Source organism: Cyanistes caeruleus, chromosome 2 (assembly GCF_971803275.1).
Source record: "Cyanistes caeruleus chromosome 2, bCyaCae1.hap1.1, whole genome shotgun sequence".
Classification (NCBI taxonomy): Eukaryota; Metazoa; Chordata; class Aves; order Passeriformes; family Paridae; genus Cyanistes; species Cyanistes caeruleus.
In genome coordinates, this window is record NC_141702.1 from 94,592,555 (window position 1) to 94,607,519 (window position 14,965).

At 38.0% G+C, this 14,965-nt stretch overlaps 1 protein-coding gene across 20 annotated transcripts in view; it reads right to left on the reverse strand.

Moving 5' to 3' along the window:
• Positions 1 to 14,965, reverse strand: part of PPM1B (protein phosphatase, Mg2+/Mn2+ dependent 1B) — a 69,595-nt gene that overhangs the window by 53,583 nt on the left and 1,047 nt on the right. The window contains exons 1-2 of one of the 20 annotated variants that reach the window (XM_086878435.1): positions 10,744 to 10,800; positions 10,289 to 10,443 (exon numbers count right to left, since the gene is read on the reverse strand). The exons of 18 other annotated variants lie outside the window; for them this stretch is intronic. The gene's annotated coding sequence lies outside the window, so the exon portion shown is untranslated. Of the gene's footprint in view, positions 1 to 10,288; positions 10,444 to 10,743; positions 10,801 to 14,965 lie in introns of those variants that run through there. One more of the 20 variants, XM_086878421.1, reaches the window with a different exon arrangement.

Genomic DNA, 14,965 nt, shown 5'->3' on the forward strand with positions numbered 1-14,965 from the left:
ACAATCTTTCAAAAGAAGTAATTTAAGTAATACAGGAACTGAAGGTTCCCAATAGGAACTGTTAAAACATATAGTTATTATTATATCTCAATTGCAGTTTTAGAACACTTTTTCTCTTTGTCTCTTCCAAGCTTAGATGCTTCTTCTAATTACTAGCAAAGTTACTTCAGTGACAGCACTGTATTACTATTAACAGAATCAGCACATAGAAATGTAAAGGCAATTAATTTTTTTTTTGAGAGAGTCCATTTGTTTAGAAAGCCATTTCCTTATTGCTGACACAGATTTTTCACCTTCCTAAATCAGCCTGATTTGATTCATTTCAGATAAGGTATCTCTCCAAGCACTTTTAAGGCAGTTCTAACCAATGGTGAAGAGATCAGCTGATCCTACACAATATATAATTATGTACTCCCATACTGTAGAAGAATCAATATACCTGTAATCATATGACATTCAACCCATAGTGTGGATAGTCACATTTCAGATCACAGATGACTTGTCCAGACTGTTTCAGAAAACACAATCCTCTCTCCTCTGCTCTTTTACAGGATGCTCTACTTCTCCATCAGGCTAGAGAAACTTTTTAAGAAGTCTAGTTAAAAAATTACTATCTCTAGGAACTGCAGAGTGAAGCAAACTTCTATTACCTTTTTTTCTGGCAGCAGGCTCCAGTATTGTTGCCTGGACACAAGGAATCTTTTTCAGATGTCTGCACTGAGGCTATCTGAACTGTTTCACCTGTTTCTACACAAGAGTACTTGGCAAGAAGCAGTTACTTGGTAACTTGTAAGCTTAAAAACTCAAAGTTTTGTCCAATTCATACTGCAACCTCAGTTCCACAATAAGTCACATGGAGTCACTTTTAATCAATAGTTTGAACTCTCAGTTTGCAATATATATTTCAATGCTGATCTTTCAGCTATCTCTATTGAGTAAAAACTGTTTCAATTTTACCACTATACCAGTATCACAATACAACTATACCTGCAAAAATTCAAAGGGCAGTTCTGCCAATAAGAATGTTAAAAATAACATACAAGAAGATCATGCCAATTTTCAAAAAATCAGTATCAGAGAAGCTGCTTAAGTGTGCAGCAGGCAGTCAATGCCATAGTGATAGACACGACAGCCAAAAGGATTCTGGGAAAGTTACAATGTTAATAATTGAACATTCCCTTAATGTTACTCATTTTAGACATCAGCTGAAGGCAAATTTGGGTAACACAGATTAAGACACCATCTCTCCAGCTCTACCAAAGGTTACTACTGCTCCTGTACACTGCTGGCTGCAAGACATGCCCATGCTGCATTGAACACTGATGGAAACATCTTAGCACAAAGACACATTAAAAAAAAACATTAATTGTAGCAAGTTATCACATTTATAAGACAACTTGTCAACACATTTTTAAATTATTTCTATATTCCAAAGCCTACATATCAGCCTTACCACTTTACTACCACAAAACTTAATCTGCATGTATTCTATAGTAGTATAACAAACTATCTGGATCAAACTAGAAATCTAGAAAATAATCGTGGCACACAAAAGAATACTCTTAAGTATTCGGGCATTTGCAGAATGACAACTGAAAGAATCAGATTAATTTAGCAGTTTAAAAGAAAATCAGACAATTAGCTTGGGGATTACACAAATAATTCAGTAAAACTTACTACATAAAAACCAGACCCCCAGTCACAAAAAATCAGAAAGAGGTATGTGAATAGAAGACTGCTGATCTGAGCTTTCAAACAGATGCTAAACACAGCACAAGCACCAGCACAACAAGCACCAATTTCGGTAAGTTTCCACGCCCTCAAAACTGAAGAGCCGGCATTAGGCCATCAGCTGCCTATCTTTAGTGCTACTTACACATTCGTCCCCAAAACATCTCCCACGTCCTTCTGAGTGTCTCCAACATCACTTCTATGACTGGAGACCATGGCCTTGTATTCTCTCTTCTATGGAAATACCTGCTCTGTAAAGGGAGGCTATGTGCTTTTCCAGTTTTCAAAGATTAGTTTGGGCTGGAAATGACCTTACATATCACCTGACAACCCACTTGACACAAGCAGGGACACCTCTTACTGAACCAGGTTGCTCAAAGCTCCATCCAACTTGGCCTTGGACACTGCAAGGGACAGGACATGCACAATTTCTCTGAGCAACTGATTCCAGTGCCTTGCTACCCTCACAGTAAGAATTTCTTACTAATATTCAATATAAACCCACCCTCCGGCAGTTTAAAGCCATTATCTCTTGTCCCATTAGAGCACACCCTTGTCAAAAGTCCTACTCCAGTTTTCTTGTGGCACCCTTTAGGTTCTGGAAGGCTGCTCTAAGGTCTCCCCAGAGCCTTCTCTTCCCCAGCCTGAACAACCTCAACTTACATATATATATATGAAAATGTTTATATATACTCCACTTTTCCCTGGGAGTAGTGTGGGAATGACACAACAAACACTATTAACATTCAGTTAAACTATGCATGTAAGCTGAAGGCAATGGCATCACTGCTGAAAAATGCTAATGGCTCCTACTATTTGATCATGCTCTAACTCGCAGAAAGGTGACTGTGCAGGTGCTTGAAGCTATGGCTTTATTGAAAGAAATGCATCTACCATTTCTGCCAAAATGCAGCAAACCTGCCCTCTGAATCCAAATTATTTCCTGATATTTTGAAAGTGACCAAAATATTACTCAAAAGTGTGTTCACTAAGCACAGGACCACAAAGTAAACAAGAAAGAGTTACTAAGACACTGTCAATTTAATAAAACATTCCATATCGTGCAACTTACTGTATTAATTTTATAATTAGCAATACCCATACTACTCAAAAAACAGCTTTGCAAGAAGCATTAGCTACAAGTAGCAACCTACTTGACTATTTTAGTTAAGGAACACAGTCACAGCTAGCTTACATACCTCTAATCATTAGTGCATTTCAACAGAAATATGCAGAAGTATTTAACAGTTAATAGAGTGATAACATTCTGCAGGAATAGTATAATATATAAGCCAGGAACTCAGAAACAGTATCATTTTGCCAAGTCTCAGTATTCATGCTTTGTGTCATCTGACCATGGACAATTTCGATAGTCTTACACCTTAAACGTAATACAAATATAAAATTAATTCCAGATCTTTGTCTTTCTGATTTAGATTCACTTTAGAGACTCTTCCTTGTATACTGGGGTGAATAAAGCAGAAGGGCCTGTGAGTCTGAAAGTAGTAAGATGGAAGAATTGACCAATTTCTCTCCTACTTTAACACAATAGTCAATAAAATCTATAACTCAAATGCATAATAATAACAGCTAAATTGAAACTAATAAACTCTGTGAACTACTGAAAGAGGCCAAGCTAGACAAGAAGTTCCTATTGCTATTCTATGGCAATGCCGCCAAATATCAAGTGACTGCTTTTCACATGTTAAAGATGAAAGTATGAAGGGATCTAAGATACCAACCATTCCATGGGCACTACTTGCCAAAAAACTCCCGCTTTCAATATGTACCACCTTTAAAGATGTCATGTAAGTAAATCCCTTTCCAAACCAGGAATATGTAAACCATATGACAGGGAGAACCTGCATACAATCGTGTATGTATGCACATTTAAGCGCAGAGATAATGGAGAAGTCTGGCATACTAATGCAATTGTTTACAGTAATATATCCACATCCTGGATGCAAAGGAAAAGAAAGAGTAAAAGCTGAGATTCAAAATTACTTTAAGGCACAGAAACCACAAGAAAGAAGTCTGTCACAGTCCACTACAGATTTCTTTAAAAACACAAGCAGAAACACACCTAAGCTCTCTTGGTTACAAGAAAGGAATAAAATTGCATTTCCTTAAAAAGCATGATGAAGGGCTACCACACTTAAACCACCTCACCTTTACAGACCAGAATACTGTTTCTGCAGCAACAATCTGTCTTAAGTATTGTCTGTTCTGGAGATTGTCTACATGTAGCATTTAAGACGACAGTTCATTTCCCTCTTTGTCCAGGCTTGTGAAAAGAAACTAATCTCAGAAAAGCTGAGATTTAGTTTCACTACCCAGCATCCTGCTTACCCCTCCCTCTCCAGTAACTTCAAATGCTCTAAAAATTGGTGTTTTACCTCAAGGTTCAGAATACCGAAGGTGAGAGACAAAACATATTGATAACTATAATGTTCTAAAACTTAATTTTTGACACAGAAAAAGAGTATTTTTTCCTCTCTTAGATTAAATGTTTATTCAATTAACATACCTTACTTATTCCAAGCCTGCTCAATAGGCAGATTCTAAATAACTACTGCTTAATACCAAAAACAGTCAACAAGAGATCATGTTAAAACAATTTTATTTAGTAGACAGTAGACCCCTGAGGACCTTTAGCTGTAACAGCTGCACAGAGTATGAACCATTGACCACCCACCCTTCAAAATGACTCCTCAACCAGTTTTCATTTGTCTAGTCATCCTCCCATTGAGACTGTAAATAGGAATATGCTGAAGGACACCAAAACATCTTGCTAAGGTCAAAAAAAAAATAAAAAAATTCTACCCTCAGCTGAAGACCTAGCCATTTGACAGACGGCAGTGAGGTCAGCTACGCATGACTGACCCCATTAAAGCCAGGCAGAATGAAACTAGTCACCTTTTTCAAAAATGTTTTTCTACAGATTTATATAAACTACTTACTGATATTGCTATCTGAATAAAGCAGTATTTAACATTTTCATTAAGTGACATGGAAAGCTTTTTTTATTATATAACACAGCAAGGATGCCTGAAACAGTGAACAGGAACCACCTCTATGCTTCAACAACTTGCAGAATTCTAATGTTCTGAAGCCTAAATACAAGATCTCTGTGCGTTAAAAAAAAGCTAAACAGGTCTCAACATGTGAAACACAGACATCAAACAATTCAGTTTCTGGCTAGTTTTCAAGATATCTGGCTACAAGACAGTAAACAGCAGAGGTTATGAAAGGGAAAACTTGGTCTTTGTAACGGTACCTAAAATTTATTAAAGAAATGGATATCTGAGAAAGAGAAGAGAAAGAAGTAGAAGAGCAAATGACCAAGAAAACTCAAACATTTCATTATGAACACTGTAAAGGATTTCTAGAATTCAGATTGCTTATGTCTTTTCAGATAGTTTGAATTTCTCCCCAACCTTATTGCAAGAAGCCTCCAAAACTTAATGAATATGGAAACTCCTGGACACAGAATCAGCCAGTGCCTGACAAACAACTGCAAACTCTATTCTCTAGTAGTGATGACATTACTCATGTTTCACCCAAAATAGTTTGGTCCCTCTGCATTCATCAAAACATAGGCTTGAAACAGGCAGTGGGTAAGATATTCTAACCGTACATTAAGTGGTGACAAACACCACAGCGGATGAGCTGAGGCAGTCCTCCTACCCCCTAAGGAAATCTGTAACTGTTACAAAAAGCACAAAAAAAAACAGCTTGGCTTGCTCAGAAACTTTCTGACAAACTCCATACCGTGACCTTTCCTATGCAAAGTTTTGGTTTCTTCTGTCTTCTCATGTACCTACAGATATTCTTGTCAGCAAGTGCTGGTATTTAATTAAACTGGAATGACTACTATGAAGGGAGTCATACAAACATCTGTAGCAGGCTATGCATTTGGGGAAAATCCAAAAGAGGGGATGACCTTTTTAATTTAGTTATAATAGATGATTTAATGACAACATTTCATTCCACACTCTTTTTACTTTAGGACTGCAACATGACTGGTAGCACTGCTAACACTGCCACAGGTATGTGTGTCTTCTCTATGGTCTTCATCAGCAGTAATACTCCAAGTAAATACAGAACTTCCGTTCACAAGATAGGTCATTAGGTATCCAAACCACCAGTGTCAAGAACCAACGCCAGTAACTACACAAGAACCTCATCTGAAATACCTCAGCATGCAGTCTTACAGTAAGTGAGGCCAAGCTGAACTGAAAACTGCTGTAAACCCACCTCAGTTTCTTCCCCAGCTTTGCCATCAGTAGTTGTTCTCACATCCTCATGCAGCAAGCTGATTCAAGAAGCTGAACTAAACGAAAATTAATCTCAGCTATATGTACCAAACATATGCACATTACCCAACTCTTACCACGAGATGAGACACAACCAAGTATCAACATGAGAAGGAAGAGGATCTCACATATGGTCAGAAGCAGAGAACTGCAGAAATAGAACGCTACTAACATACTGAGGTAACTATACAAGAACCTCTTCCTTAATGAAAGTCAGGATTATGGTGGATTCCAGAAGCAAATGCTTGAGTGTGTGCAGAGGCTTAGCTAAAACTCTTTTCCGTACTGTATCAACACTGAAAAGTGGTGAAAAAACAAACTATTCTAAGGACCTTTAACCCTTAAAGAGAGGAATACCAGATACCAGCTGGGCAGCATGCAGCAGAAATCTGTTTGGGCAGAGGGAACAAATTCCCCATAATGACAGACAAAATCAAAGCTGCATTATGTACAGTAAGTGACTCAGCTTCCAAGAAGATGCTATACCCATTGTTTTTAAACAGCTACAAAAACGTAACAGCAGTGCCTGGCTGACAAAAAAGCTGATGTATCTAGTGCCCAGCACTCTCTCCAAGGTATAAGATTTAATGACTAGAAACAAACACAGAAGCAGCTGAGCTTCAACCGAATTACATGAACTCCCCTGTCTATAGAATTTTGAAGGCACTAACCTTTTGCAGTTGGACCTAATAAGCTTTATTGCTTTTTCCCCTATTAATGTAAAAATTAATCTGGGGTCACATCAGCTCACTCTTACTTTCCTTCTCTGAACAAAGTGGTTCAAAGTACATGGTTTCAGTCATCCAAAAGCCCTAAAAGAATCTTTGCTTCTTCAGCAACAGTAACACAAGTCCACCAATTCCATGACACCTTAAATCCACAAAGCAGTAAGACTTCCACTATCTCCGTGACTTTTTACACAGTTCAGGGAGAAAAAACCCAACAACTTGCACAGTTCAGGAAAAAGCACTACAGACCAAATCTTCTCTCATTCCCTCCAGTCCTTCTCAAAAGTGTATTCATCAGGAGAAAATGAGCCCAAAGAAACCAAACATAAACAAAAATAAGGATGGAGAAAGAAGACTAATAGCAAGAAGCTCCTCCCCATCTCACCCAGCAATGTCAGTGGTCAGCTTTTACTTGTTGGGTTTTACTGATGCCAGTATCAAAAAGAGTCAGGACAGCTCTGAAAGGTAAGCAAGAGGTAGTGGCAGGCAGCAGAACTTCGTAATAAAAGGCAGCGCAGTGTATGTGCCGATAAAAATCTTTAAAATTATGTACAGACAAATGAGCAAAAGACAGATCCCCATAACGGGAGCAAGAAGGAACACTCCTCAATGAATACTGTGTTCTGCCTACTCAAATATTCTCTGGATTAGCTGAAGATATCAGTGAATTTATGCAATAAGTTCTTTAGAAAGCATTGTAGTTTTCTTCCTTACTAAGAACACTACTTTTCATGTCCTCTCTTGACTTATTTCAGTTTCTCTCTTGCAGTAACAGTATCAGACTTTGACTCAGGGAAAGGAGAGGATAAACACTGACTGGAAAAAAACAACTTCTGAAATTGGAACAAAATGAACTGTGCAGAAGAAAGGTTGTTCACAGACAGACTTGGCTCACCACTTACTGTACTAGTGGTAGCTTAAGATGCTGACTACTATAGAGAAGATAAGAAGCAGAAAAAGATGGAGTTTTCAATATAGTGTTTTAGTCATTACTTGACTTTAGAAAAAGGCTTTAAGCACGAATCTGACAACTCATGACAGCTCTAAGCTGTCACATGTGCTTTATATGCAAGAGCTTGTTTCAATCAGGGCTTCAATAAACAGGACCTTTGAAGGAAGGGACAATAGGGAGAGACCTATTGACAAGTTTTCCACATCATCTTCCTGTTCTTTGTGAAACTTGACATCATAATCAGGCTTCAAGTCTGGACAAACCTTAAGACACCTTTCCAAAAAAATTAGTTAGGACATTTTTTGGTTTTGTTGATACAAAACACATCTGAATCTGCTAAGACTGAACAAAACAGAACAGTGAAAAAAGATTACTTCCAGCAGTAACTGAGCCCTACATTCCCTCTCTACACATTCAGAAATAAAAAAAACTTCAGACTGAAAATAGTGTGGCTTGTTAAATACATCTGTGAATATATGGCATTTTTCAATGATTTTTTTCTTTCAAACATGAATTGATAAAGTACAGCTGCAGAGTACCTCATGTAGTTACGTTTTTCTAACCATGTTAAATTCTGTTTCTTGCTATTGGTAACAGCAGCACACAAGTTAATTTCAAGGATCTGAACTATACTGAAATTGTATTTCTTCCCCTCTGACTGCAGAAGTCCAGCACCACTTGTACTTCACGTTAAAAAACTGTTTCAACTGTTTGTAACCTTATTCCCTTCCCTCCAAAATTCAGATATACTAAGTTGACAGCATTCTCTTTTTTTCTTTAAATTAAAATAATACTTTAAAATAAAATAACAATAGTCAAAAATCACAAAATAAGCTGTTTTGTTTAACAGCTACTATATGTGAGTTCATTAAATATTTTAGAGAAGCTCTCTGGCCTAAAATTACTTTTGTTTAGTATGTTCTAGTTAAGAAATTGAGATGTCATCCAATTTAATTTAATGTTACAAACTAGCTATTGATCTTCAACAGCTCTTAACCTCCACTATTTTCACACTCAAACACTGCAAGAAGCCCTAATAGTGCAGACATGGTTCAGCATAAGACAAACCAAAGGCCAAACAAAAGTAAAATAAGCTTACTGTTTACTAGGATATAAAAGTAGGATACAAAATCATTGGCACTATAGCAGAGTCCTGACTATCCTTTCCTTCCACATCACACACAAGCCTAATTATTGCTTCAATTTTAAAACACAGGAAAATGTTAAACTATCACTTCAACCACTTATGGAAAAACAGATGCACTCTTAAGGCCCGTTTGACTCTAGCAAACACTGTGAAACATCTCTTTCCAATGTAATCATCCACAAAAGTGGTAAGCTTCTCTCTTCCCTGATCCCACAAATTACTTTTAAGAGGCACATTGAACTGCTTCTAGTTTCTTTACACTGTGAGAGATGCACAGAATCTCAAAGAGGGTTGGCTGGAAAACCTCACACAAAGCAAACAATTCCTACTATAAATGCATTTTTTTAAATGACTGAATGCTTACTGTCTCGAGGTTATCTTTTGAACAGCAGTTTGAATTGCAGTGAACTTACGGAGGATTTACAGAAGAGGTTTCACACTCCCCTCTTCCTCCCAGCTCTATTGTTTTCACAACATTGTTTTCATCTTGTTTATGCATAAAACCTCTATTATCCGAACTCTTGTGCACAACTTTCTACTTGTTTAGATAACTACTCCTCAGAGTAACATAATCAGACACAACCTAGGCTTTGGATGAGGCCAATAAATTCATCCTCCAGCACAAGCAATCAGCAAAGAAAAGAGCAGGAAAGACATTACCTCAGAGAAAAGGAAAAGTGAAACAAAAAAAGCTCTTGCTCTAATATGTCTCCTGGAAAAGTGATAAAGGCACAAAAAACATGACAAGCTAGCAAATGGATAAACATCCCATCTGAGGAGTCCATTTGATTCATGTATAGGCAGCAGTCCCACAATTACTGAATAACACTCATTGAGTGTAAATCCCACCTGTAATTAGACATTGTTAATAACCTCCTTAGAGGCGTCACTTCAGCTCTTACTGACAACACCCAAAGTGAGGCATTTGTGAGCCTTAAAAGCCTGTACTGTGCACTGGGGCTCTCTTGAGCTAGATGGAGCTGCTTTACTTTTCAAGATGAGAGACTGAACACTACCTGGGGGAGTCAGTGGACTACCTCTGCTAGGTCTGGATTCAAGTTTTACAACAACTGAAATAAAAAAGAAACAACTTCATGTTTCCTTTGAACACAAACACTCAAAAAAAGTACCCTTTTAGTGAAAGGGCAGCTATAAATCATTTTTATCAAATGTTCCATAGAGAACCAAGCTTCATGTCAGACACCAGAAACCAGGGCCTGGAACTAGTACCATACCTGAAAAGAGGCCTTGTGCACAGCTGGCATGCAGAGTACCTTTAGATCAGGATAAGATTTTCCTGTCAGGAACCAGAACAAATACTACAGACATATTTCATTACTGTACTAGGTAAAGAGAACAGGAAAAGAAAGGACACAGAGAAAAAAACCCTAAGTAACATCTGCACTGTATTCACCTTTCATACTTTTGCAGCTCTCTGAAGGCAGTGCTTTGAGTATAGACACACTTCAAACAGAAGCAAAAGGAACCGTTTCTTCAGCTTTGTATACTGAAGACAAAACTCTCAAAACAGCCCACAGTACCACATAGTTTCAGTACAGTATTTCTCATCTGTGAAGTTTCAAAGCACATGACAGTTTCAGCAGTTTTCAAGGTCACAAGGGCAATCACAAACACAAGTCCCTTCCCCCTCCAATTGCTAATCCACCACCCTCTAAATCCAGTCTAGCTGTACTCCAGAGACTTATGCAACGTGAAAACCCTCATTCACTTCTCTCCTAGAATCATGGTCCAAAACTACTAAATGTGGTACCACATATATAGCTGCGATATACAAAGGCAACTTTACACCTGTCAATATTTATTTGGATGTGGTTTAACAAGCATGCTGAATACTCTGAAGACTCTTACCTTATAAAGAAGAGATTTTCAGCATCCCTTAAGAAGCTGCCATGAAGAACACAATTTCTAGATATGAAATATATATATAGATATGAAGAACATATTTCTAGCTATGTTCCCTGAAATGCTATGGGGAACGTACTCAACTCTTTTGGAAGAAACTTTAAACAGCAGTAATTATTTTTAAAAAAAACAGACAACTAACCACACACACAAACAGTAAAACAAGAAATTAGTGGGAAGAAAAGTAAAACCCCAGCAAGCCAAGCTACAGTGCCTGTTGTCTGTGTCCCCACAGTTTCACTGAAACACAACTCCAAAGTTTACACAAGAGTAAATATTTCACAAATAATCAGGTCCTGTGAGTTTTGTGGAAATAAACAGTCACATCAAGGAGAGACATCCAAACTAGTGCCCCCTGAGGACAAGTGCAGCAGAAGCTCAGCTGTGTTACCAAAACAATCATCCCATACAGAACAGATAGTGCCCCAAACACATGAGAATACTTACAGAACACACAATACCCTACACCCAGAAAAATCCAACCACAAGACACAAAGCCACAGGAAGTCAGGCTTCATAACTTGCTGTTCACACAGCTAGTTTCATTCTTGATTAACTGAAGTAAAACCATGAAAGAACTACTCTCCAGAATTTATTGTAGTTTTACCACCAGTCATTTTCACACAACAAAATTTCAAACCTAAGGACAATAATTTGGGAGCAGATATTCAGTTACCAGTCAAGATAAACAATCAATCCTTAGTCAGAGAGCAGCGGGACAATTTCTGAAAGCCTGGCAACACCGAGGAAGCAGCTATATCCCTGCACAGCTCAGCAACCTCTGCAGTGTTCTAACCTGCCTTTTGGAGACCCAGTGGGTACAGCTGTATTGCCACTTCAGTTTGAGTTAGGAGCATGATTTTGAAGTAAATCTGTCACCCACTTCCTGTATTTTAGTTCACATCTCTTAGAAGTTTCTGAACACATGATCTGAGCATCTCCCAGATTAACCTACATCAAAACTCTGTGAGAGCTTGGAACATACTCAGCCCACTGAACCAGACCACAATTAGTCCAGAATAAACACCACGAAGTACACACACTGGGGACACCGAGTCTACCTAACTTACAGCTTCACTCTACAACCTTCTTCAAGTGCAGCATACTGCTTGCTAACATAAATATAATCAATGTGGCAGATATTGCCCAGTCATTTATGAGAGCCTCAAGCAGCAGGAAGTAAACCCACAGACTTAAGCTGCCAAAAAGCACCTCAAAAGCCCTAGAACATATGCCTGCACAGGGTGTTCCTTTTTCTGGAGTAATGACAGCAGCAGTGAATCGGCACTCATCCACATTTGTTTCCACCCCTTTACAGGTTAGGAGTTTCAAATGCTAGTGGGATATTCTAGAAAAGTTTTCTGAATCGAGAAAAAAAAAACTCACCTAAGATCCTACATACTTCACGCATCACCTACAATTGCTGTTTTATAAAACTTTCCAAATAACACTGAAAACATAGCTCAATCAAAGGTTTCACTGGAGGTGGTGATAGGAAAGGAAGAGCAGCATGTACTCAATAATGCTTTTAATGACATGCACATCAGCTTAACCAACAAAGCAACCAGAACAGAGGGGTTTATTTTCTTTTTGAATAAGCTGACCAATATAACATTCATTGTTTCATTTGAACCGAAGTATCAGTTCTTTACAAATAGTTCCATCACTGAAATGTTCTCTCCTGCCACAAATTTTTATTTTTTTTTATAAAATTTTAAATGGATGATCATCAGTTTAAAACATACACCTGCCTTTAGCAGGACCAACAGCTGGTGAGAACAGACCAAAGCAGTACTGCATGAAAAACTTACAATAATGTGCTACCTCCTCTGCTCAACAAATCCTTACCATCTTCCTTCTTTACCTCCTTTACAATTAATTCATATGCTAACAATGCAGAGCCATGTTTGCTCTACACTCAGTAAAGGTCAAGTTCCTATACTGGAGTGCAGACACAAAAGTAGGATTATTGAAGATGACATTTTCTGTTAACACACTAATCCCATGAAAACAGCAAAGAACGAATGACACTTTCCTTTGTGATTTAACTGGAACTTGGTGGTTATTGACATGTCATTACCATACTCACTAAAGAGCCATTTTAAACTCTCCAGCAGCCCAGTCTGAAACATCCTTAAGCAAAGTTTTTCTGATCTGTTTCACGTTAACTCTTGCAAAATCGGACTTCAGCACCTAGTTGTACTATTTGTTTGAAAGAAAACTCAATGAATAAAGTTATTTCCCATCAAAGATCAAGAGAACTTACGACAGGAGATAGTAATGTAGTGACATCATAAAATAACACACTGAAGTAATGTTAATGAGGAACTAATGGTGCACAGGGAAAAAAAAAGAGTTGTGGATAACATTTTTCATAGCAGAACAAAAATACCTGGGCCTGAGTAATTTCCTTCAAAATTATAAGAAAGGCTGCTGAGACACTGAGTTTTCCTTGCTGGCATCATTCTCTACATTAAAACACCTTTGTTCTTTCCCTCCCAGCACAGGGTTTTCCAAGAGCCAGAAGACTAATTTAACCTACACTCACTGGCATCCCTTATGCTTCAACACGCCAACAATATCTCAAGAAACTGAGAAGAGCCGAACTGCTCATTTCAAGAAACTAGAGATGAGCTAACTCTGCTCGGTAATTTCTTACTATCTCATGACAATTTTCAGACCAGTTGTCTTCTGGAGTGACACTCAAATTCTTCCAAATATTTATCTGCCTTTATCATATAATACAAATATAAATTTGTACAAGGTTTAAGCAAATTATAAGCAGTCTGAACAAAGTTTCCCATACTAGACATCTGCCTAAGGCTGAAAGACATCATCCAAACAGCTAAGGAGCTTGCAAAGTGGTCTGTTAAGTAAAAGCAGTATTGATATCTTTCTGGAAACTCTGCATCCTTGTTCTTACATCAGGGATCATCTTTCAATTTCACCTTTCTGGGCTCCTCTAGTCAGAGGTCATTCTATTTGGGTGGCTTTTTTTTTTTTTTTTTTTTTTTAATTAAGAAGCTGCAATTACTGGTCCAAATTTTGACATTAAATTCACTGAACATTTTATTTATACCTGATATGCTGGAGGTTGGCACTAAACTGGACTCCTCTAAGATGCATAAAACATTCATGCTGCTAATAGACAGTGAGAAAGAAGTCATCACAATTCACACCATGTACAGCTGTAAGCCAAATCATGAAGACCGCCAAGCATAAACTGAAGCACAGAACTAAAAAAGTAATACATAGGGAAGGAACCAAGACAACAAAAGTTTTGATTTCAACAGTTTTCCTAAGAAAACACCACTGCTCTCCTCCAATTTACTGAGAAGAACAACACTCAGATTGAGTCACTTCAATTGCTAAAAGGCCAAAGATCTGAAGAATGCTTCTTTTTCACAGGGAAGGGAAGTGCAGCACTGAATTCAGAGAGACCAGTGGACAAGTGGCAAGAACTAAAATACAAACCCCAAACAAAATGGAACATATTTGATTAAAGTAGTGGGCAGAAAGAATCAATACTAGGGGAAAAAAACCCCAACTATGGACACAAAGATATGCATGGCCTGCTACAATAATCACTCTCCACAGTTTAAACATGGAGTCTTGAGCTTGGATTCTTTCACCAAGGCTTTCCCATTCACTTGGAAGAGACTGTGCTGTAAAAACTAATGGTTAGCTAATTATCTTCCAGTGCTGACTGGAAAAAACAGCTATTTCCCACTTTCTAAGCTACAGCAGTAGACCTATATGGCACATTTCAGCATTCCTACCGGACTGATGATGCAAGGCACTACCAAGTGATCAATTATCATTTTTCACGTTTTGTTTATAAAGAAACCCAAAAAAAAATCAAGACCAAACCATGCAACAGAAACCACACTGACAAACCAAGCCCACGCCTGCCCCACTGAACACTATGGCAGTGCTCAGCAAGGTGTGCTGTAGTTTGCTCCCTTTAAAGAGAACATTCAATACTCATTGAACACTCCACATTCCCATCCCTTGCTGCAGTATAAGTAAGCCCTGCTCCAAAGAGTAATACAAATACTTCATAAACACAGATTTTTACATCCACTACTAAGAGCAGATTTTAGTGCCTTTCCCTTTTGTGATATGGAAGCAACACATTCATGTAAGAAATACTCTCTAGGCTCCATTG